Below are 26,667 nucleotides of genomic sequence, written 5' to 3'. Positions count from 1 at the left end.
ATTTCTGTGAAGATTGCTCATACTCTATTTTCAGTAAAATGCCTTCCGTTCTTACCGGGTTCCCCTAATTACCTCTTTGGGAGAAGACTATCTCGGGCCCTCAGAGACATTATCAATTTTAAACAGTTGATTCCTAATTTTGGTTGATGTTGCCGTTACACCGAGCTCTCTCTTGAGCGTGGAGAGCCAATGCCATCCTAAGCTACAGATCGATATGGAGAGCCTGCGAGCCAGCCAGAAGAGTGATGGGGATGGAAGGGCAGGTGGCAGTTTGATGATATTCCTTCCGTGTTTGTCAATCCTATGGTCCCTGCATGGCCCACCAGTGGTAAGGGAGCTACGGTGCCTGGGTTCTGATCCTCTGTCATTTTTAAGCCACGTGGCCTTAAGAAAATTGCTTGAACATTCTATGCCTAAATTTCCTTATCTACAAAACTGGGAAAAAAATAGAACCTATTTCACAAAATTATGAGGATCAAAGAAGTATAAAGAGCTTAGTTATATACATCCTGTGGTATGTCTTCAATAAATGGACTGTGATTGCGATTATGTTTGCTTGGCGTGATGAGACCGTCAGAAGATGTTGTCACTTGTGGAGTGTGGAATCTCCTTGATCACGGACAAAGTGGGCCTACCTGGCATCCCCATCATGCGGAGTATTATAGGACACAGTAGTGATTCTGTAGGTGGTTTGTTTTGTTTTCTCTAATTGTAATGGGATGCCACTAGGGTGCTTTTTAGCAGGGCAGTTGAATGATCAGAATAGCATTTAACGAAGTTTTCCCAACTACTCGTTGGAGTCTACTCCAAAGTCTACTCAGAGTTGACTGAGTCGAGTGTATGCCAAGAAACCAGGCAGGTAAGGCATTTCCAAGGGCATCGACCATGGTCATGGGGGAGGAGATGGAGCGAAGTGGACTCAGCCTGTGAATTGCAGGCAGCTAACTCCCAAGGACTCAGTTGTAGGGGGGAGATTGTGAGGACGGTCCAGGATTTCAGAATAAATATACAGAGAGAAACTTGTGGAAAGATAGGCAGGCGTCTATGAATACTCCAGAGCAATGGCAAAAAGAACGACAACAAAAGGGAATAGGAATGTCTGTATGGAAAAGAAGAGAGGAAGGAAGAAGACCAGAAACTCAGAGATTTGTGGAGAACTTGTGCTCTCCACAGGGTGCTGCAGCACTGAGGGCTGACAGGCACCACGGTCAAGGTCTGGCAGAAGAGGACGCTGCCCTACTTGAGGAACGTTGTGCTGGTCACTTCTGCACAGGAACCATACAACTTTGAATCGGTGCTTACTCACATTATGCAGGTGTGGTCTTGCCATCAAAATACACAGTAATGCCCTCCGGCACAGAAATATCTCTTTTGTATCCCTAGGTATATTTAGCATGGTCCCATGGGTATAACAAAGTTCTCAGAAAATACTCATTGAATTTGCAAAGTTGTTGAGTAAAAGATAAAGCATTTATTAATCAGCAATGTTTTTGAGAGCCTGTGTTAGGCTTTGGGAAGATAGAAAATGAACGAGAGATGGATACTGACCTTCTCTACCTACCTTTCCTTTCCCTCTCTCTTCTCCCTTACCTCCTTCTGTCTTTACTTGTCTGTTTTATATATATATATGAAACATATATATATATATATACATACATATATATGTGTTATATATATGTGTATATATGTGTTTATATACACACATATATGGTTATATATATATATATATAACACACAAACCTGTACCCACAAACACATGCACAAGTGTATACACACACACAAACACACACACGCCCCACGTACTGCACCAAAAAGGAGAATGAGCAACAGGGAGTCCAATACCGAATCTTTGCACAGATAGAATCTGGGCCTGCATGACGTGGGTCTCATCCTCCTTAAACCAACAGGCTAGCTAACTACGGCATGCCCTCTTCATGGTGAAGTACACGAAAGCAAGCCCAGTTCTACAATCCAGTCTGAAGCCGCTGCCTGCACCATGCCTGCTTACATCTCATTGGCCAACACAGGTCACAAGGCAGAATCCAAGGCCAAGGCGCAAATCTGCAGAATCTGTAAAATTACCTAAAAGGTACAAGTACCAGGAAAGATCTAGACCCATGGTTAACTTAGAGAAATCCTTTGAATTGCCAGGTGTCCTTACCTCTATAACAGCTTGGATCAGATCCATGTGTCCTACAGAGTAAAATCTAGCCCTCCAGTAGAATACAAAATGGATTTAGAGGGCACATGGAATTTAGTCAACTCTAATATCCAATATGTGGCATTAGCCAATATTGAGCACAGAAAGCGATGATGATTCACTTTTGACTTTGCTTTCAATATTCTCAGCTACATCAAGGAGAAAGTCCGAGTGAGTGCCCGTGACAAGCCCAAACCCTTTGCTGACTTCCCCTTTAAACAATGAGCTAGCAGACCATACATAGCACTGAGTGAGAATTCCCAAAGAGTGCTTTGTTTTTGTTTTATTTATTTACTTAATTTATTTTTTAAGATTTTATTTATTTATTTGACAGAGAGAGAGAGATCACAAGTAGGCAGAGAGGCAGGCAGAGAGAGGGGGGAAGCAGGCTCCCTGCTGAGCAGAGAGCCCAATGTGGGGCTCGATCCCAGGACCCTGAGATCATGACCCGAGCCGAAGGCAGAGACTTACCCCACTGAGCCACCCAGGCGCCCCCATTTTATTTTTGACTACAGTGTATTTATAGCAAGCGATGCTAGATTTCATTTAGTTATATAAAGTTTCTTTAAAAATACATGTATTTAAATAAAAAGGTGAGCCTATTTAAAGAAAATACAAAGTAAATTATTGGTGACAGGCAGAGAGCACAAAGTAATGGCTATGGGCTTGAATGAATGAATTTGGGAAATTCTGGATTTGATCATCTTTATGGTTCCGAGATCCTATGATCACTGCCAGCTTCATTGTTTTACCTGTGGTCTCCACTTCCACCCCAAGGCTTTCTCAGAGGAAGACGAGCAGCCTTCTCTTCTGATGGCTTATATGACCCTTCATTTCCCCCTCCCCTCTATGTTTGAGCAGCCCAGCTGCCAATATGACTACCCAGCCAGATGTATTTGATTGACATGCTCATTCCTGCACAATGGGCCAGAGTCAGTCACCCCGTGGCTGTCCCTGCCCTTGGCATTGTGACGCATGGGCCGATTCCAAATGCCATGTCACATCTCCTCATGGCACCAAAGCACCCTTGAGAGCAGGAAACCCTAACAGATGGCTGAAATGCCTTCAAAAAGACTCCCCCCAGACAGCTCGGGAGATGCACAGAGCCCTGTCGGTGGTGATGGGTTGCAACATATGCTCAGCAAAAAACGCCAAAGGGAAGAGAGGTTCCTGCACCCACCGAGACCACAGACTATTGGTTCAAATGCTGGGTATCAGCTGCCTTAGACAGAGTGCCATTTGCTTTTGCAAAATATCTGTTAAATCCCTGATCTCAATGCTTAGCATGCTGGACTTTTAAAGGTAGTGATGGAAAACTTTTTATTTACATTGAATATTTCATTACAAAGCAGATGAATGGGGAAAGGTCATTTTCTCTCAGCAGTGGACTGTCACTCCCTCTGGTCCAGGAATTCCTAACCTGCATTTTCTGGATCCTTCAGAAGCACACAGCTGGTCTTAAAGAGGCCTGTGAACCTTCCAAAATTACTTGCAAACATTTTGTGTGTGTGTGTGTGCAACACATACAGGTTTCTGTGGAGAAAAAGTCTAAAACTTTACTTTGGAATTTCAAAATGGTCCATGTCTCATTAGAAACCACAGGTCTAACAGGGCTCCTTGGAGAGAATGTGTGGGTCAGAAAAATGTCAAACCAAAACAAAACAAAATTAAACCAGGCTGCAATGTAAGAATCTTTAACATTTTCACATTAAGAAAAACATTTGCTCTTTACCATCCCCATAATTTCAAAAGGGTTATTTCAGTATAGCAGGATATGTAAAAACATTTCAGGAAGGCCATAAGCTCAGATTAAAAACATAAATTGAGCTTCATTTAAAAAAAATCACTACATTGTCCATTTTCATTTCACTGGTGGCCAGTACCAATCTGTGGACCAGGATCTGGGAAGCCCTGATTTCAGAGTGGGAAATTCCTACTTAGCCTGCAAATCTTTGGAAAACTATGGACTTCTTGGGATTCCCCACAGCTGAGTTCATGGCACCACTCCCCCACCCCACCCCATCTCTGTTCCTGGACCACCTGGAACAGAAGTCCTTTATCTTTGACTCCACTCTGCTGTGACACGTGCTACTACACCCCATGGCCAGGATGGTGGGTTCAATGCAGCAACTCATCTCATTGACTATGGGATGGCTACTGACTCTGCCCCCTGTGTGGGTCACACTGTGAGCTAGGCACTGGATATGCAGAAGTGCTAAGCACCATCCCTTCCTCTAAGGATTTATACCGTGGCGGAGGGGAAGACAGAAATAGTGTAAGTGGGGACCATTCTCCACTCCACTACTCTCTCCCTCGTTGTCAAAGGAGCAAAGGAAAGAGTGTCTGATCCTTTCCAGGCTGTATCACATAATCTATGTTTTGTTTCAATGTGGGGAACCCCAAAGAGCACTGAATGATTGAATTATTTTCCCCAAAGGAATTCGAAATGTCTCTTCCCTGTAGAAGCTTGGGACAGAGAATACAGAATGGAGGGTGTTGGAAGAAACACGTTGAATACAGGCAGGAAGTTTGCAGACACCTCACTGTAGGGAGTCGGGCCTCTTTAGCCATGCAATGGTAATTCCAGTTCTTAAAGTAGGTTTTAAATGTTTGTCTCTGCAAAAGCTGAGCTCCACGGATTCTTGCCCATGGGAAGAGCCCAAGGGAAGCAACTGGTGTCAGATCACACAGACAAGGAATGGGATGAGACAGAGGGAGACAGCCAGCAGAATCTGGAGGAGAGACATAGATCTGCTGAAACAGAAATGGTTCTCCTGATCGTAGGGCCAAAGTGAGGGGAAACTGGCAGCTGATTTCAAAATCTACTGTGCAGTATGCAGACTTGTAGACAATTTTATGAGGGCTTTCACTCTTTCCTACCCCCCCCCATTGCTTTCTACTTTATTTTTTATTTATCTTTTAAAATAGTTGTCTACTTATTTGAAAGAGAGAGAGAGAACACACAAGCATGAATGGGGAGAGGGGGAGAGGGAAAGAATCTCCAAGCAGATTCCCCGCTCAGGGGAGAGCCCCATTCAAGGCTCATGACCCATGAGATTAGGGCCTGAGCCAAAATGAAGAGTCAGACTCTCAACCAACTGAGCCACCCTGATGCTCCTCCTACTGCTTTCTACTTTATCAAGCATTAAAGTACAAATGGATACTCCCTGTGGGGACAACAAAAGGACAGCAAGGGCAGAGAAGGAGGCACTCATGAAGAGAACCAACAGCAGAGACCCATCTTCACCAACAGAGCCTGATATTGATTTCCAGGGAGGAGCAGGACATGGTCAGCTCAAATTTGGTGAGGGCATCAGGATGAAGCACCAACCCCAAACTTTGAGCTCTGACAAAGATCTCGACACATCACCCAGGAGAAGGGCCTTCAGATGCTTTGATCACATATTCCCCCCTTCTTTTCACCAGGAAGCACCTTAAATGGCTGTATAATTCTGTCCAGAAGCCCACAGAGTATCTCGACTAAGGATTCTTACTGTATTAAACAGCACTGAGATGCCTGTAGCTTCTTTCATCTAGGTCTCTGCTGGAGTCTTCTACCATCAGAGATTTCTGTTTCAGAAGAAGGGGCATCTTACTATTTGTGGCTATGGTCTTTAGGAGGCCAAGAAGAAGGGTAATGAATACTACCTGAAATTCAGTGGCTTAAAGATCCCTTATATGAACTACCTTTGCTGCAGAGATGTCCAAACCAAGTTCATCAGCAATATCTTCTTGGATGCACAGAGGAAAGGCAAGTGCTTCCATGCATCCAGTAGCTACCACGTCATGTCTTAGAAGTCCTCTGAACGTATTACATGGAAAATGGTTAGCCACAGGGTATGTTTCTGGGAGAGCCACCTGAATGTTACTACATCCATAATGAGTAGTTACATTTTTTATGATATCACATGCATGCAAAATGTCAGTTCTGGTCAACGAGATTTTAATCTCAATCTGATTCCCAACACCCATGACTTCTAACTTTAAACACAACTTGATCAGAAGCTTGTGAAAGCTCCAGAAAATTTCCTGGAGTTCCTTGATCAGAAGCTTGTGAAAGCTCCAGAAAATTTCCTGGAGTTCCTCTGATTCCAACTTTTTGCTGCTTAGATCAGATATCACCATCTCCTTTTATTAAGCCAGTTCTGGAAGGGTATATGATTTTCCATTAGGAAAAACCATCTCAGCTGCTTCAATTATAAATTGATTCTCATAATATTCACCGAACACGGTGACAGTGACATAGAGAACTACTTTTGCCTTAGTGAAGTCAGTTCCTGTGCATTCACGGAATACATTTCTCCTATTGGCTGCTAATTTGGAATGGATTCACATTGATAATAGGAGGCCTTAAAATGACGGCACCACTGCTCTCATAGGTAACCAGGTACAGGGGTTTATTTTCAGCGATACGTAAATAATGTTCAAGGAGCACTTTCATTCTTGATACTGTGTTTGATTTTCATTTAACTTCTAAAGTTCTAAAGTCCTTAGTTAAGAGAGCCTCTCTGACTATCTTTGCATAAGAGACTGAATTGAATAGATATTACCAGATAGCTACAATTGGCAGGAATCTAGCAGGTAAGTAGATAGGTAAGTAAGAGCAGTTACTGTCAGGTAGGTCACAAGGACTATCACATAGGTTCTCTCAACACATGTGATAGTGATATTCCCCTTTCAGTTGAAAAGCCAAGGCACAGAGAAATTAATCACCTTGGCCAAGGACACAAAGCAAGCCAAAGATAGCTGGAACTTCACTGACATAGCTTTAAGAATCAAAGAAACAGGGGCACCTGGGTGGCTCAGTGGGTTAAGCCTCTGCCTTCGGCTCAGGTCATGATCTCAGGGTCCTGGGATAGAGCCCCGCATCAGGCTCTCTGCTCAGCGGGGAGCCTGCTTTCCCCCCCTCTCTGTCTACTTCTCTGCCTACTTGCAATCTCTCTCTCTGTGTCAAATAAATAAATAAAATCTTAAAAAAAAAAAAAGAATCAAAGAAACAGCCAAAGGGGCCAGGATCCCAGGTCTCAACTCCTAGTTTGTTGCCAGTCTTGAATTTTGGGGACATCAAGATTGAATGCTATTCTCCACAATTTATAGGTATCCAATCAGAAGATTCATAAAGATGACTGAATGGTTGGAAAATATCCCTATGCCTCTTGCAAAAAGGAATTGTGATTAATATAAAGAAGGGAAAGCTGAAATAAATTGGAAACTTGGAAAACATGATGAATTTTAGAATGAATCAGAGAATATAAGATTTAAGGGAATTCAAAGTTATCCTTCCAGACTAAATGGAAACGCTGAGGCACACAGGATGTAATTTTGTGATATAATGTGACATAAGTGATATAATTATTTTTGCACAATAAACCAGTAACAGAGTAGGAACTAGAATTTACTTCTCCATGTCCAGGCTCAACATGCAAACCCCCCAACACCAGGAATTTAGAAGACGCTATACCGACACATTAACTATGAAGAAGAAATCCAGACTCTGGAGGACACGACATTTTGTTGTCAAGAGAAGACATGGGGACAAAGTCCCGAGGTAAATATATTACAGAGATTCTTTAGCTGTAGTCTTGGGCAGAGAACCAGAATAAATCCAACAACGGTTCCGTTTTATTTCCTGGAGCAAGATCTGTAACTCCCAACATTTCAAGTCCTAGATGGCAACGTTAATACTATTCCCAAGTTCAAAGGTTTTACTTTCTTATTTGCGGTTTCTAAAGCCCTGGGCCTTTGAGCCTTGGTTTTGTAAGGACAAGACTCAGGCCTCTGAGGAGTAGGAAAGCAGATTCCATTTCCATTCAGATGAAAGCCTCACCTAGAAGCATATCCAGAGGTAACTCAATTTTCTCCTAAATCCACTCTGGTCAGGCTTTAGCTCCCTCCACCAGAACGAAAGCAACTTCTGCCAAGGTCATCAGTGACCTCAATGTTGCTAACACAACACTCACTTCTCATTCCTTACTGACTGCAGCATCACACACACAGCACAGGTGGTCACCCTCCTCTGTGAAGCACATTTTTTACCTGACTCCCAGGACACTCCTCTCCCTTGGTGTTCCCTTTCTCCCCTGCTACTCCTTCTTAGCCTTATTTGCTGATCTCTCCTGTCTCTTCAATCTCTCAAGATCAGAGCTGCCCAGGCTTCCACCCATGAACACGTTTCCTTCTCTACCAAGACTCCCTCTGGAAGTGATCTCAGCCAGTTTTATCATCTGTATGTATCATCAATGGGGTGAAAACTTCCAAATGTGGTTAACTCTACACTCAACCTTCAAAATATAGCCTAACCGCTTTTCATCACCCTCCAACCCTACCACCATCATCTCTTGCCTGGATTTCTGCAACAATAATTGTGTCCACTCTTGCCCCTTTATCCCTGGTTTTTCACCTAGCAGTGAGAGTAATCTTTTTAAGACACAGGGCAGAAAAAAAAATCACTGTTTCTTGCCTCTGCCTTCCTGTGGTTACCTGTCTCACAGTGAAAATCAAAGTCTCCATTAAATTTCTCACCTGCTCTGTTACCATACTATTCCTAGTTCAGCCTATTTCCAGAAGCACTGGACGCCACCTCTTCCTCACACAGGTCATGTACAACTGAATTTCAAGGCTTTCCCACTTGGCATTCCCTCTGCCAACAGTGCTCTTCTCCTAGATAATGGAGGCTCACTCCTGCATTTCCTTCAGGTCTCTGTTCAAAAGTCACCTTGTCAACAAGGCTTCCCTGGACCACCTGTATGTTACAGCAGCTCCCCTCCCTCCTCTATACTCTCACAACAGCCCTTGTCTCTACAGCAGTTATCATGATTGTACATGACTGTACAAGCCATCCAAGTGTTCTTCTGTCCTTCTTATGCAAATTCCATACTTAATGGGGATTTTGCTTATTTGGTTTACTGTTCTTTTTCTACCACCTCAAATGGTTTCTGGCACACAGTGGCTACTCAATAAATAGCTACTGAATAAAAGAACCAACTTAGCAAATCTTGTCCAAGGATCTATAATCAAATTCAGGGAGCAATGCACTTAAAGCCACCATGAACAGAGGAAGCTTCTGTTCCTGACACGCATCTGCCTTGTCCTCCATCCATACTCCAGGCTCCTTAAAGGATTTGACTCCTTACAAAATATTAAAAGTGAATCATATGTTATGTAATAGGGCAGAAAAGAGTTGAGGTCCTAGATCCAGGCTGCCTGGATCCAAAACTCACTCTCGATTTCTTACTTGCTATTTGTCCTTGGGCAAGTAACTGAACTTCTGTTTCTCAGATTCCTTGTCTGCAAAAGGGTGATAATGGTAGCACCTACCCAGTAAAGTTACTGTAAGGACTGAAGAAGACCTATTGCATTTAAGGTGCCTAGAAAGGGACCTGGTGCGTAGTAAGTACGTAAGTGTTAGCTCATGCTAGTTCACTAAGAACAAGTTATCCAATTAACATTCTTGTTTGTTCTCCAAGAAGCTTTTTTAGGGAAGTTACATATATATCACATATACATATATACCATACATACATATATACATGTATAGTGTATGTATGTGTGTACATATATATGTGTATATACACACACACACATATATGTATAGTGTATACACACACAGTGTGCATATATATGTATACATGATATATATATATTAGTTACATAGATATATGTGTATCTATATATACACATGTAAACAGATGTATGCATTTATGTATTTAAATATTGGCTTACTTTTTTCCTGTGCCCAGCTTCTTATAAAGCAGATATCAGCACTTCTTTCTTCCCGAAGATGATCCATTTCACCAAATATTAATAAGCCACATAAATTTTCCCTAATATTTTATAGGGGTCTTGGAAGAGAGGTCTTATATCACTTATTATAGAAAAATGTGAAAGACCTTCTTTGGACATTTCTCTTCTCCACCAGAATTTGCTCTTTCACCACACCATCAACCAGGCTTTTCCTTTTCACATCCCCACATAGCTCCCCGCTGCCTATTTTAGGATGACCTGGCCCCATTATCTGAGCCTATGTTGCCTTAATGTCCATTCACCCCCATTTTCTGCAAGAATTCCTTTGGGAGCTGTATCTTACTCATATTTTACTCTTGTATCCTTGACATCTAGCAGAGGGCCATGCTCTACGGGTCACTAAGAGAATGGATACATGGACGAATCTTATACATGAATAATCTTCTTTTATAGAGAGGAACATTGAAGCAAGAGTGTCTAACAGCCTCTGGAACATCAAAAAGAGATCTCAGATTATCCTGCCCTCCTCTGCTCCCATCCACCACAAAGACTAAGCACATCCAGCTCCAGTCTTTCCATTCAACACCTGGAATGATTCCGACCTTCCTGTCTGCTCTGAAGATCACCGTGACACCAGGAGCCAGTCTAAGGCCATGCAGAGAGCAAGCTCTCTTAATAGCTGCTTCTTTTGTTTCATTTCCTACTGGGAAAAACTAATCAAACATGTAGGAAGCTTAAGAATATTCCAGGGTGATCTGATTGCTCACTGGTGGCCAGTTTCAAAGAAATGCATACTGATGAATACAAACACCTTTTGCCCTTCCTCCCTGGATAGGATCCATCCAGCTTGAGCAAAGCCAAGGTCTGAAGGAAGGTGGCACAAGAAATAACCGCAGGAAACAAGCCCTTGTTTCCTCCTTCTATCCAGAAATCTAGGCCCAGTTGGTAAGGGCCTGAATGACTGTGACTTTCTTCTCTGTGATTTTTTTCTTTCTCTTTTGGGGTGGGGTGGGGGAGGCAGGAAGTAGGAGACTTATAGTGAAGACTTACTTTGCACAAATGAGAGTAGAAATTAAGTATCAATTTCTAAGTCTTCTTGTTTGGGGATATTTTAGGAAGGACTTTTCCTTCCTCTTTCATCGGGGAAGTCCTGATGAGACTCAATACTCTGCTTAAGTGGCACATTGTAATGCACTTTCCATATGTGCCAACAAGGCTGATCTTCTGATCCTCATTGACAACCCTTACCTGATACATGCATCCATATCCTTTTACTGCTCTCCACTTGCAGGCTGCATGCCCTAATAGACAATGAACTTCTTAAGGCCAGGATCACATTATATCCAACATATAATCAGTTGCCAATAAATGTGGTTAAATACATAAACAAATGAAAAGCATAAGCACGTTCAAATTACATCTCTGATCTAAATCCTTTTGTTTTTTTTTTTAACCTTGAGACCATGACCTGAGCTGAGATCAAGAGTTGGATGCTTAACCGACTGAACCACCCAGGCTTTCCTGTCTCAATACTCTTAATATAGATATGCCTTGGTACACTAATCTAGACAATAGACATGATAATTCCTTCACTGACCTCACAGAAGTATTTTTATTTATTTTTTTGTGAGTAAAGCAATAGAAGTTTAAGAGGGTATTATGCTTAACAAAATAAGTCAGTTGGAGAAAGCCAACTATCATATGATCTTCCTGATATGAGGAAGTAGAGATGCAATGTGGGGGGTTTAGGGGGTAGGAAAAGAATAAATGAAACAAGATGGGATTGGGAGGGAGACAAACCATAAGAGACTCTTAATCTCACAAAACAAACAGGGTTGCCAGGGGAAGGGGGGTAGGGAGAGGGTGGTGGGGTTATGGACATTGGGAAGGTATGTGCTATGGTGAGTGCTGGGGATTCACAGACCTGTACCCCTGGGGCTAATAATACATTATATGTTAATGAAAAAAAAATACATTGTCTTCTTGGAACACTGAAAAAAATAAAATAAAATTTAAATAATAATAATAATAATAAAGCAATAGAAGTTTATTAAATGAAGATACAGAAAAAGTTCTTAAATGTGAGACGGGGTCCCCACAGAATTGCCCCTCACAGAAGTATTGAGAGGATTAAATGAAATAATAGATATAAAAAGGCTTTGTAAAGGTAAAATGTCATACAAATATGAAGAGTTATTGCTAAGGAATATCATACTCCACTTAAATTTGGATAATCCAAAAATCAGTCCAGGAACTATTCTTTATTTTTAAAATATTATCCAATATAAGTTTAATAATAAAATAATTTAAATAGGAAAAAAGCTGAAAGAATTCATTCAGAAGTTTTAGCTTAGAAACAAGTGGAGGAGGGGGGAGAGAGATGGTGAGGGAATAGGAGACCTAAATATTATCAAGTCCCAGGTGTTTAGCTAGATAATTATCAAACCATTGTGAGCACCTGCAAACTCAATAGCAGAGAGAAGAACAGCAATTCCAGGAGCAGAAAATCGATCACTTTCCGGAAGGTAGGATGTGTGGAGAAGTGAATCTGAGGTGATATATGGGAAGAGAGACTGTGGGGGGAGTGGCTGGCTCCAGGCAAGCAATAGAACAGCCCAGCACAAAATCAGAACTTTCAGAAGTCTGCTCCACTGAGGGACGTTGCTCCAGAGGTTAAGGGTGGGGCAGGGGAGCCCTTGCCGGCACAGTGTGGTTTCAGGACCCACGGGGTCACAAAAAGACCAGGGATGTCTGTGTGGGGCAGATCTCCCAGGTATCAGAGTGGGGAAGCCAGTCTCAGAGACAAAGGGGGGGCTCTCAGCTCAGGGTTACCTTAAACCATGATTCAAGGCACAGTTGGGCCACTGTTCTTCCAGCAGGAACCCCATAAGCAGCAGATCCAGGGAGACTCACATTCCTTCTCCAGGAGGAGCAGCATGAGAATGTGCTGCAGGAATCTGCCGGGTTTGGACACTCCAATCAGGGCTGTGTGCCAGAGATAGAAACTCTCAATCACAGACTGGGTGAGCTCAGAGTGTGGCAAGAGACCAGGGAGATGGGAAGGATTGACCTCTTTTCTCTGAGGGTGCACTGAGTGAGGCCCTGACTCTCAGCTCCTCTAGGTGGAGATTGGGAGGCCGCCATCTTCATTCCCATCCTCCAAAGCTACATGGAAAATATTCAGGGAACACAAGCTCCCAAGAGCAAACCCAAGCAGATCTTAGCCTGGCCCCTGGCAAGGGTGGTGCAATTCTGCCTCAGGCAAAGGTATCTGAGAATCACAGCAACAGGTCCCTCCCCCAGAAGATTAGCAAGAACATCCAGCCAAGACCAAGTTTACTATCAACAAGAACTGCAGGACTCCAGAGCTAGGGGAAAGCAACACATAGAATTCATGGCTTTTCCCCCATGATCCTTTAGTCTTTCACAGTTAATTTTTTTAATTTTATTTTTTTCTTATTCTATTTTTTAAATTTTTCCTCTTTCCTATTTTAACATTTTTAAAACTATTTTATCTTATCAATACCTTTTAAAAATATTTTAAAATTTTCATTGTTATGGTCATATTTTATCCCTTCATTGTATTTAACCTTCTTTTTGTATACATATAGGTTTTTATTCTTTAAAGTTTTGGCACCCAATTTCTTCTAATAGATCAAAATATACCCTAAATCTAGCACATGGCTTTGTTTTACTCTCCAGCCTGATCACATTCTTTCCTCTTTTTTTTCTTTTTTCAATCAACTTCTTATCAATTTCTTTTTAAGAATCTTCTTACATTTTCATCTTTATAGTCATATTCCATCCCTTCATCATATTTACCCTTATTTGTATATATGTTTATCTTCATTAAAATTTTGGGAGGTAGTTTCTTCTAATAGATCAAAATACACCAAAACCAAGTGTGTGGTTCTGCTTTATTCACCAGTCCTATAGAATAGAATAGAGCAGAACCACACACTTGATTGGGTGTATTTTGGTCTGTTAGAAGAAACTACCTCCCCCAAATATATATAAATGTAAATATACATATAAGTATAAACATAAATATTTATTTTTCCTTTTCCCCCCTCTTTCCTCTTCCCCTGGTTTCAGGTCTCTTCTGATTTGGTTAGTGTATATTTTCCTGGGGTCATTGCTACCCTTTAAGTATTTTGTTCTCTCATTCATCTATTCTTATGTGGATAAAACCACAAGGCACAAAAACGCACCAAAAAAAAAAAAAAAAAAAAAAAGAGGCAGTACTGATGGCTAGGGATCTAATCAATACAGACATTAGAAATAAGTCAGAACCAGAGTTCAGAATGACGATTATCAAGGTGCTAGCTGAGCTTGATAAAAAGCACGGAAAATACTAGAGAATCCCTTTCTGGAGAAATAAAAGAACTAAAATTTAACCAAGTTGAAATTAAAAAGCTATTAATGAAGTGCAGTAAAAAATGGAGACTCTTACTACTAGGACAAATGAGGCAGAAGAGAGAATAGGTGATATAGAAGACCAAATGTCAGAGAATAAAGAAGCTGAAAAAAAGAGATAAACAACTACTGGATCATGAGGGGAGAATTAGAGACAAATGATACCATAAGACGAAACAATATTAAAATAATTGGGATCCCAGAAGGAGAAGAGAGAGAGGGGCAAATTATAGCAGAGAATTCCCCTAATTTAGCAAAGGGAACAAGCATCAAAATCCAGGAGGCACAGAGAAACCCCTTCAAAATCAATAAAAATAGGTCTACACCCTGCCATCTAACAGTAAAACTTACAAGTCTCAGTGACAAAGAGAAAATCCTGGAAGCAACTTGGGACAAGAGGTCTGTTAACCTACAATGGCAGAAATACTAGATTGGCAACAGACCTATCCACAGAGACCTGGCAGGCCAGAAAGGACTGGCATGATATATTCAGAGCACTAAATGAGAAAAATATGCAGCCAAGAATACTATATCCACCTAGACCGTCATTAAAAATAGGACAGATAAAAAGCTTCCAGGAAAAACAAAAACTAAAAGAATTTGCAGACACCAAACCAGGCCTACAGGAAATATTGAAAGGGGTCCTTTAAGCAAAGAGAGAGCCTAAAAGTAACAGACCAGAAAGGAATAGAGACAATATACAGTAACAGTCACCTTACAGGCAATACAATGGCACTAAATTCATATCTTTCAACAGTTACCCTGAATGTAAATGTGCTAAATACCCCAATCAAAGGACACAGGGTATCAGAATGGATAAAAAAAAAACAAGACACATCGATACGCTGTCTACAAGAAACTAACTTTAGACCAAAAGACACCACCTGCAGATTTAAAGTAAGGGGGTAGAAAAAAATTTACTATGCTAATGGACATCAAAAGAAAGCTAGGATAGCAATCCTTATATCAGATCAATTAGATTTTAAGCCAAATATTATAATAAGATATGAGGAAGGACACTATATCATACTTAAAGGGTCTGTCCAACAAGAAGATCTAACAATTTTAAATATCTATGACACTAACATGGGAGCAGACAATTATATAAACCAATTAATGACAAAATCAAAGAAACACATCAATAATAATATAATAATAGTAGGGTACTCTGACACCCCCTCACTGAAATGGACAGATCATCTGAGAAAAGATCAACAAGGAAATAAAGGCTTTAAGTGACACACTGGGCCAGATGGACATCACCAGATGGACATATATTCAGAAGATTCCAACCCAAAGCAACAGAATACACATTCTTCTCTAGTGCACATGGCACATTCTCCAGAATAGATCACATCCTGGGTCACAAATCAGGTTTCAACCAGTACCAAAAGACCGGGATCATTCCCTGCATATTTTCAGACCGTAATGCTTTGAAACTCAAACTCAATCACAAGAGGAAAGTTGGAAAGAACTCGTATACATGGAGGCTAAAGAGCATTCTACTGAAGAATGAATGAGTCAACCAGGAAATTAAAGAAGAATTTTTTTAAAAATATGGAAACAAATAAAAGTGAAAATACAACTGTTCAAAATCTTTGGGATGAAGAAAAGGGGGTTCTGAGAGGAACGTATAAAACAATACAAGCCTTTCTCAAGAAACAAGAAAGGTTTCAAGTATACAACATAACCCTACAGCTAAGGAGCTGAAGAAAGAACAGCAAAGAAACCCCAAACCCAGAAGAAGAAGAGAAATCATAAAGATCAGAGCAGAAATCAATGAAATAGAAACCAAAAGAACAGCAGAACAGATCAATGAAACTAGGAGCTTATTCTTTGAAAGAATTAATAAGATTGATAAACCCCTGGCCAGACTCATCAGAAAGAAAAGAGAAATGACCCAAATTAATAAAATCATGAATGAAAGAGGAGAGATCACAGCCAACACCAAAGAAACACAAACAATTATCAGAACATATTATGAGTAATTATACATCAGCAAATTTGACAACCTGGAAGAAATAGATGCATTCCTAGAGACATATAAACTACCAAAACTGAACCAGGAAGAAACAGAAAACCAGATCAGACCCATAACCAGTAAGGAATTGAAGCAGTCATCAAAAATCTCCCAACAAACAAGAGCTCAGGGCCAGATAGCTTCCCAGGGGGAATTCTACCAAACATTTAAAGAAGAATTAATATGTATTCTCCTGAAACTGTTCCAAAAAATAGAAATGGAAAGAAAATTTCCAAACTCATTTTATGAGGCCAGCATGACGTTGATCCCAAAACCAGACAAAGATCCCATCAAAAAAGAGAATTATAGACCAATATCCCTGATGAACATGCATGCAAAAATTCTCACCAGAATACTAGCCAATAGGATCCAAGAGTACATTAAAAGGATTATTCATCATGACCAAGTGGGATTTATTCCTGGGCTGCAAGGTTGGTTCAACATCCATAAATCAATCAATGTGATACAATACATTAATTAAGAGAAAGAAGAACCATATATACTCTTAATAGATGCCAAAAAGAGCACACGACAAAGCACAGCATCCTTTCTTGATCAAACCTCTTCAAAGTGTAGGGATAGAGCATACATACCTCAATACCATCAAAGCCATCTACAAAAAACCCACAGCAAATATAATTCTCAATGTGGAAAAACTGAGAGCTTTCCCCCCAATGTCAGGAACATGGCAGGGCTGTCCATTATCACCACTGCTATTTAACATAGTACTAGAAGTCCTAGTCTCAGCAGTCAGACGACAAAAAGAAATAAAATGCATCCAAACAGGCAAAGAAGAAGTCAAACTCTCACTGTTTGCAGATGATACGATACTTTATGTGGAAAACCCAGAAGACTTCACTCCAAAACTGCTAGAACTCATACAGGGATTCAGTAATATGTCAGGATATAAAATCAATGCACAGAAATCAGTTGCATTTCTATACACTAACAGCAAGACAGAAGAAAGAGAAATTAAGGAGTCAATCCTGTTTACAATTACACCCAAAACCATAAGATACATAGGAATAAACCTAACCAAAGAGGTTAGGCAAACCTAACCTCAGAAAACTATAAAGTACTCATGAAAGAAATTGAGGAAGACACAAAGAAATGGAAAAACGTTCCATGGTCATGGATTGGAAGAAAAAATATTGTGAAAATGTCTATGCTATCTAAAGCAATCTACACATTTAATGCAATCCCTATCAAAATACCATCCATTTTTTTCAAAGAAATGGAAAAAATTATCCTAAAATTTATATGGAAACAGAAAAGACCCTGAATACACAGAGGAATGTTGAAAAAGGAAACTAAAGTTGGTGGCATCACAATTCCAGACTTCAAGCTCTATTACAAAGCTGTCTTCATCAAGACAGTATGGTATTGGCACAAAAACAGACACATAGATCAATGGAACAGAATAGAGAGTCCAGAAATGGACTCTCAACTCTATGGTTAACTAATCTTTGACAAAACAGGAAAGAATGTCCAATGAAAAAAAGACAGTTCTTCAACAAATGGTGTTGGGAAAAATGGACAACCACATGCAGAAAAATGAAACTGGACCATTTCCTTACACCACACACAAAACTAGACTCAAAATGAATGAAAGACTTCAATGTTAGACAAGAATCCACCAAAATCCTTGAGGAGAACACAGGCAGCAACCTCTTCGACCTCAGCCACAACAACTTCTTCCTAGAAATATCGTGAAAAGCAAGGGAAGCAAGGGCAAAAATGAACTATTGGGACTTCGTCAAGATCAAAAGCTTTTGCACAGCAAAGGAAACAGTCAATAAAACCAGAAGACAACTTTCAGAATGGGAGAAGATATTCACAAATGACATATCAGATAAAGGGCTAATATCCACAATCTATAAAAAACTTATGAAACTCAACACCCAAAGAACAAATAATCCAATCAAGAAATGGGCAGAAGACATGAACAGACATTTTTGCAAAGACATCCAAATGGCCAACAGACACATGAAAAAGTGCTCCACATCACTCATAATCAGGGAAATACAAATCAAAACCACAGTGAGATACCACCTCACACTACTCACAATGACTACAATTAACAAGTCAGGAAATGACAGATGTTTGCGAAGATGTGTAGAAAGGGGAAACCTCCTACACTGTTGGTGGGAATGCAAGCTGGTGCAGCCACTCTGGAAAACAGTATGGAAGTTCCTCAAAAAGTTGAAAATAGAGCTACCCTATGAACCAGCAAACACACTACTGGGTATTTACCCTAAAGATACAAATGTAGTAATTCGAAGGGGCAGTGCACCTGACTGTTTATAGCAGCAATGTCCACAACAGCCAAATTATGGAAGGAGCCTAGATGTCCATCAACAGATGAATGGACAAAAAAGATGTGGTATATAGACATAATGGAGTACTATGCAGCCATCAAAAAACCAAAATCTTGCTGTTTGAAGTGACATGGATGGAACTAGAGGGTATTATGGTAAGCTAAATAAGTCAATCACAGAAAGACAATTATCATATGATCTCTCTGATCTGAGGAATTTGAGAGGCAGGGTTGGGGGTCATGTGGGGTAGGGAGGAGAAAAGTGAAAGAAGATGGGATCGGGAGGGAGACAAACCATTAGAGACTCTTAATCTCACAAAACAAACTGAGAGTTGCTGGGGGATAGGGGAGTAGGGATAAGGATGCTGGGTTATGGCTATTTGGGAGAGTTTGTACTATGGTGAGTGCTGTGAAATGTGTAAGCCTGATGATTTACAGACCTGTACCCCTGGGGCAAATAATACATTGTATGTTAATTAAAAAATAATAATAAAATAAAATAAGGGGGAAAAAAGAAAAGAAACAAATATTGGCATTTGTGGTATATTATAGAAAGAGACATGAAAAAGATTCATGATGGAATTTCTGAATCATACGGCATTTCTATTTTTAATTTTTTGAGGAATGTCCATACTGCTTTCCACAGTGGTTGCACCAACATACATTCCTACCAATAGCACATGAGGGTTCCTTTTTCTCCACATCCCCACCAACACTTGTTATTTCTTGACTTTTTGGTATTAACCAATCTCACTGTTGTGAGATCTTGCCATTTGTGACAATAAGAATTGACCTACAAGGTACCATACTAAGTAAATGAATCAGACAGAGAAAGATAAATACCATTTATGATGTCACATGTGGAACATAAAAATGCAAAAGAACAAAAAGCAAATGCAAACAGATTCTTAAACACAGAGAACAAACTGGAGGTTGCTAGAGGGGAGGAGGTGGAAAGGATGGGTGAAATAGGTGAAAGATTCAGAGGTACAGACTTCAGTTATAAATGAGTAAGTCATGGAGATGAAAAGTACCTCATAGGGAATATAATCAATAATATTGTAACAATGTTGTATGATGACAGATGGCAACTACACTTATTGTGGTGAGCACTGAGTAATGTATAGAATTGCTTAATATGCTGTACATGTGAAATTAATATAACTTTGTATTTCAATTATACTTCAATAATTTAAAAAATTCATGCCTGGAGAGGAGAGGACATGATAGGATAGATAAGATAGGAGAGAACAAGAGCACAGTAAGGAGTTGGAAAGACACACAGGTGGGGCAGGAGGATTACTTGGTCATCTCACTTAATCATCAAAACCACCCTGAGTTGGCAGGGACAACCCAATTTACAGATGGCAAAACCCAGAAACCTGGAGAAGGAAAATAAATTGAAGGATTGAATTATAAGTTCCATGAGGCTAGGAATACATCCCCTTAATGCACATCCCCTATGCCTGGTGACCTGGTACATCACAATTGCTTAATAGATATTTTTAAGGACTGAATGATGTACAGCTGGTACATGGCAAGGCCAGAATTTAAACCACCAGCTGATTAGCAGTAAAGTCTACCCGCTCTCTCTACTATACTACAATCAAGTTTATATTAGAAGTTTGTAATTTATAAAAGCTACAAGACCAGCAAAATTCAGAAAATGGTATAATTGTCCACATCTGTGAAATAGAATAACTAGCAACCACTGAATAAATATAAATATAAACATTAACACTATGTCATAGGTCCTAAAATTTCCTAACAGGAAAGTACTCTGATTGACTATTTACAATAGGCGGGGCACAGGATGTTAGTGGATGTTGTTCTATTTAGTTCTCACAAGTGCCCGGCTTAAAAGTGACTTAGAGAAGAGCAGTTATCCCAGAGGAGCTCCATTCCAATAACAGATGGCTATATTTAAAAAATCAGTTTATTGATGCATAATTTACATGAAATAAAATGAACCTATTTTAAGTATACTCATTATGTTTCAGCAAATGTATACACTTATGTAGTCACCAACACAATCAAGATACAGAACATTTTTATCAATTCCCAAAAGTTGCTTTATGATGTTTTTCAGTAAATTTCCCCACTCCACACCCCACCCAAGAAAACCATCATCTGATTGTTGTCATTATAGATTAGCTTTCTTTATTCTAGAAATTCATATAAATTTAGTCATACTGTAGGTTTGGTCTCTGACTTCTTACACTCACCATACTAATTCTGAGGGGCATTCAAGTCATTACATGGACCAAAACCTTTTACCGCTGTTGTTCCCTTGCATAGATCTGCAACAATTTGTTCATCCATTCAATGGTTAATGGATATTTTGGGTGTTTCCAGGTTTGGTTACTGTGCATAAAGCTGCTATGAATATTAACATGTGAGTCTGTGTCTAGATGTATGTTTTCATTCGTTTTAGGTAAAAATCTAGGAGTGGAATTTCTGGGCCTCTGGTAATAACATGTTTAACTTTTTAAGAAATTGGCTGTTTTCCCAAATGGCTGTACCATTTTACTCCCTACTGGCAATGCATGGGAATTCTATTTGTTCAACATTGCTGCCAACACTTAGTATTCTCAAACAAAACAAAACAAAACAACCCCAGCCATTTCAGTAAGCATTCTCATTGTGGTTTTGATATTTAATTCCCTGATGATGGTAAGCATCTGTAGTAGGTTGGACTGTGTCCCCACAGAAGGTATGTTGAAGACCTAACCCCCAGTATCTGTGAATGTGACCCTATTAGTAGTGGGGTCTTTGCAGATTTAATCACGTTAAGATAAAGTCAAAATGAATTTTAGTGGGCCCTATTACCTATTGGTAGTAATACTACTACTACCAATGGCTGGTATCCTTAGAAGAAGATTATGTAGATATATGCTGGTGCACACATAGAAAAGAATGTCATGTGAAGATGGAGACAGAGAACGGAGTATATAACTACAAACCTAGGAATGCCAAGGATTGCCAACAACCACTTAAACCTGAAAGAGAGGCATGGAACAGACACTTCCCTAGAGCTTCAGAAGGAGTGCCACCCTACTGACACCTTGATTTCAGACTTCTAGCCTGTAGACCTGTGAGAGAATAAAGTTCTATTCTATTCAGTCACCCCATTCACAGTACTTAGAAGTGCTCTAGGAACCTGATACAGCATCTTTTCATGTATTTATTGGCCAATTGTATATCTTCTTTGTGAAGCAAATGTTCAGATCTTTGGCCATGTAAGATTGTTAATCTTCTTGTAATTGAGTTGTGTGTACACATACATTCTGGATACCAGTCACTTATCTGATATACACGTATTTTCTCTCACTCTCAGGTTTTTCATTTTCTTCAGTGTCTTTAGAGAGGAAAAATTAGTAATTTGGGGGAAGTAAAATTTATGTATTTCCTTATATCTCATGCTTTATGTCTTAAAAAAACACTTCAAGGTTATCATATTTGCTTATTGTTTTCCTTTAAAAGGTTCATAGTTTCAGCCCTTCTGTGTGGGTTTATTATCCATTTCGAGTCATTTTGGTTTATGGGGTGAGATAAGGATCAAGTACTTTCCTCTTCCTATGAATATTCAAGTATTCTGCCACTGTATGGTAAAAAACCAGTCTTTCCCTGCACTGAATTGTTTTAGCAACTTTGGTGATAATTGATTAAACATACAGTAATTCCCTCTTATCTATGGTGGGTATGTTCCAAGACCCCTAGTGGATGCCTGAAACCACAAATGTACTGAACCCTATATATACTATGCTTTTTCCTCTATATACATATCTATGGTGGAGTTTATAAATTAGACACTGTAAAAGATTAACAATAATAGCTAATAATACAAAAGAATAATTATAACAATATACTGTAATAAAAGTTATGTGAATGTGGTCTTCCTCTCTCAAAATATATTACTCTACTAATCTCTTCTTGTGATGATATGAGATAATAAAATGCCCATGTGATGAGATAAAGTGAGGTAAATGATGTAGACGCTATGATGTAGCATTAGGCTATTATTGACCTTCTAACAATATGTCAAGAGGAAGTTCATCTACTTGCAGATAATAGTTGACTGTGAGTAACTGAAGCCATGGAAGGTGAAATTGTGGGTGAGGGGGGCACTACTGTATATGAGTAGGTCTATTTCTGGAATTTCTCTTCTGTTCCATTGAATTATATGCTTGTATAAGTTCTATTCTATGTTGATTACTATAGTTTTATAATGCTCTGAAATAAAGTATTATAAGTTCTCCAATTTTGTTCATCTTTTTCAATGTTGTTTTGGCTATTCTTGTGTGTTTTTTTTTTTAATTTATTTATTTATTTTTATTTTTTTATTTACAGCATAACAGTGTTCATTGTTTTGGCATCACACCCAGTGCTCCACGCAGTACGTGCCCTCCCTATTACCCACCACCTGGTTCCTCAACCTCCCACCCCACCCCCCCGCACCCCCCGCCGCCCCTTCATAACCCTCTGGTTGTTTTTCAGAGTCCATAGTCTCTCATGGTTCATCTCCCCTTCCAGTTTCCCTCAACTCCCTCTCCTCTCCATCTCCCCATGTCCTCCATGTTATTTGTTATGCTCCACAAATAAGTGAGACCATATGATACTTGACTCTCTCTGCTTGACTTATTTCGCTTAGCATAATTTCTTCCAGTCCCGTCCATGTTGCTACAAAAGTTGGGTATTCTTGTGTGTTTGTTTGTTTGTTTTCATTTCCATATAAAGTTTAGAATAGGCTATTTTTAGTCAATTTTTAATGGTAAAAACAAAAACAAAAACAGGCCTGCTGTGATTCTGATTGGGACTGCATTGGATCAGTGTATCAATTTGGAGAGAAAGGACACATTTAAAAATTTTGAGATTTTAGCCACAGAAATTAGGCAAAACAATAAATGAAAGGCATCTAAACTGTAAATAAAGAAGTAAAACTGTCATTATTCACAGATGACATGATTTTACATGTAGAAAACCCTAAAGTCTCCACAAAAAACTATTAGAACTAATAAATGAATTCAGTAAAGTCACAGGATACAAAATTAACATACAGAAATTACTTGCATTTGTATACACTAATAATGAGCTATCAGAAAAAAGAAATTAAGAAGACAATTCTATTTACAATTGCATCAAAAGAATTAAAAAAACCTAGGAATAAATTTATCCAAGGAGATAAAATACTTATACTCTGAAAACTGTAAGACATTGGTTAAAGAAACTGAAGACAACACAAAGAAATGGAAAGATATTCTGTGTTTATGAATTGGAAGGATTAATACTATCAAAATGTCTACACTACTCGCAATCTACAGATTCAATGCAATCCCATCAAAATACCAATGGCATTTTTCAAAGAAATAGAAAAATGATTTCTAAAATTTGTATTAAACCACAATAGCCTTCAAATTGCCAAAGAAATCTTGAGAAAGAACAAAGCTAGAGGTATTATGCTTCTTGATTTCAAACTATAATCTAAAGCTATAGTAATCAAATCAGTATGGTACTTGCACAAAAACAAAAACATAGAACAATGTAATAGAATAGGAAGCCCAGAAATAAACCCACACATATATGGTCAAACAATCTATGACAAAGTAGGCAAGAGTATACAACGGTGGAAAAGACAGTCTCTTCAATAAATGGTGTTGGAAAAACTGAAAGCTACATGAAAAAAAAACTAAACTGGGCCACTGTCTTACACCATATACAAAAATAAATTCAAAATGGATTAAAACTTGAATGTAAGGGGCACCTGGGCAGCTCAGTGGGTTAAAGCCTTTGCCTTCAGCTCAGGTCATGATCCCAGGACCCTAGGATTGAGCCTCGCATCAGGCTCTCTGCTCAGTGGGGAGCCTCCTTCCCTTCCTCTCTCTCTTTCCCTGCCTCTCTGCCTACTTGTGATTTCTCTCTGTCAAATAAATAAATAAAATCTTAAAAAAAAAAAAACTTGAATGTAAGATCCAAAATCATAAAACTCCTAGAAGAAAACATAAGCAGTTAAGTTCTTGATATAGGTCTTAGTAATATTTATTTTTGAACCAGTCTTGTCAGACAAGAAAACAAAAACTAAAATAAACAAATGGGAATATGCTAAGTTAAAAAGCTTTTATACAGTAAAGGAAACCATCAACGAAACAAAAAGGCAAGGTACTAAATGAGAGAAGATATTTACAAATCATACAACTGATAAGGGATTAATAGCCAACATATGTTTAAAAACTTATAAAACTTAATATAAAAAAATCATAATTTAAAAATGGGCAAAGGATCTGATTAGACTTTTTTCCAAAAATGATACACACATGGCCAATAGACACATGAAAAGATGCTCAACACTAATCATTAGGGTACTGTAAACCAAAACCACAAGGAGATATTACCTCACACCAGTCAGAAGGGTTAGTATCAAAAAGAGAAGAAATAACAAGTGTTGAAGAGGATGTGAGAAAAAGGAATTCACATACACTGTTGGTGGAAATGCAAATTGGTGCAGCCACCATGGAAAACAGCATTCAGGTTCCTCAAAAAATTTAAAATAGAAATACTACACAATCCAGCAATTCCACTTCTGGGTATTTATCTGAAGGAAATGAAAACACTAGTTCAAGAGATACATGCACCCCATGTTTATTGCAGCATTATTTACAATAGCTAAGATACAGAAGGAATCTAAATGTTCATTATACATGAATGAAGAAGTGAGATATATATATATGTGTGTGTGTGGTGTATACACATACATATATACATACACACACATATACATATATACACACAATGGAATATTACTCAGCCATAAAAGGATGAAATCTTGCCATTTGTGACATATGGATGGACCAAGAGGGTATTATGTTAAGTGAAATGCCAGACAGAGACAAATACCATATGATTTAACTTGCAGATGGAATCTTCAAAAGAAAACAAAACAGAAACAGATTCAGAGATAAAAGAAACAAACTAGTAGTTACCAGAGAGGTAGAGGAAGGGGGGCAGGTGAACTAGGTAAAAGGGATTAAAAGGAAAAAAAAAAAAATAAAGTGATTAAAAGGTACAGACTTCCAGTTTTAAAATAAGTAAGACATGGGTACCCCTGGGGATAAAAATACATTATATGTTTATAAAAAAAAAAAAATTGGAAGGGGAGGCGAACCATAAGAGACTATGGACTCTGAAAAACAACCTGAGGGTTTTGAAGGGTTGGGGGTGGGAGGTTAGGGGAACAGGTGGTGGGTAATAGGGAGGGCACGTATTGCATGGAGCACTGGGTGTTGTGCAAAAACAATGAATACTGTTATGCTGAAAAAAATAAATTAATTAAAAAAATAAATAAAATAAAATAAAATAAATAAGACATGGGGACACACAGCAAAGGGAATATAGTCAGTAATATTGTAATAACTGTGTGTAGTGACAGATGGTAATCAGACCTATGGTGGGATTCATTTCATAACGTATAGAAATATTGAATCACTATGATGTACACTTGAAACTAATAAGATATTTTATGTTAATTATACCTTAATAATTTTTGAGTTCCCTAATCTGGCAACATGGTAAAACTCTTCATTTGTTTGAATCCTTTTAAAAATTTCTTTCAGCAATGCTTTGTAGTTTTCTTCTTCTTTTTCTCCTCTTCTTCCTCTTCTCCTTTCTTCTTTAAGATTCATTTATTTATTTTAGAGACAGAGAGAAAGAGAGGGGCAGGGGCAATGGAAGAGGGAGAGAGAGGAAGAGAGAGAATCTCAAGCAGACTCTCTGCTGAGCACAAACCCCATTGCAGGGCTCAGTCTCACAACCCGTGAGATCATGACCCGAACCACAATCAAGAGTCAGATCTTAACAAACTGAGCCATCCAAGGGCCCCTCAGTCTTCATTTAAGATATCCATTTTATCATCATTTCTCAGAAATCTGGCTGGGATGTACCCTGATATAGTTTTATTTTTGCTTATCTTAATTGATT

General features: G+C 39.0%; 1 protein-coding gene and 1 pseudogene across 2 annotated transcripts in view; both read right to left on the bottom strand.

Annotated features, from left to right (window-relative positions):
• Positions 1–26,667, bottom strand: part of DAB1 (DAB adaptor protein 1) — a 1,148,653-nt gene that overhangs the window by 673,315 nt on the left and 448,671 nt on the right. The window lies entirely within an intron of this gene.
• LOC123955611 lies at positions 5,444–6,641 on the bottom strand (annotated as a pseudogene).

This window comes from Meles meles, chromosome 1 (genome assembly GCF_922984935.1).
Source record: "Meles meles chromosome 1, mMelMel3.1 paternal haplotype, whole genome shotgun sequence".
Lineage (NCBI taxonomy): Eukaryota > Metazoa > Chordata > Mammalia > Carnivora > Mustelidae > Meles > Meles meles.
The sequence above is the reverse complement of the archived record's forward strand: the minus strand, read 5'-3'. Positions and strand labels throughout refer to the sequence as shown.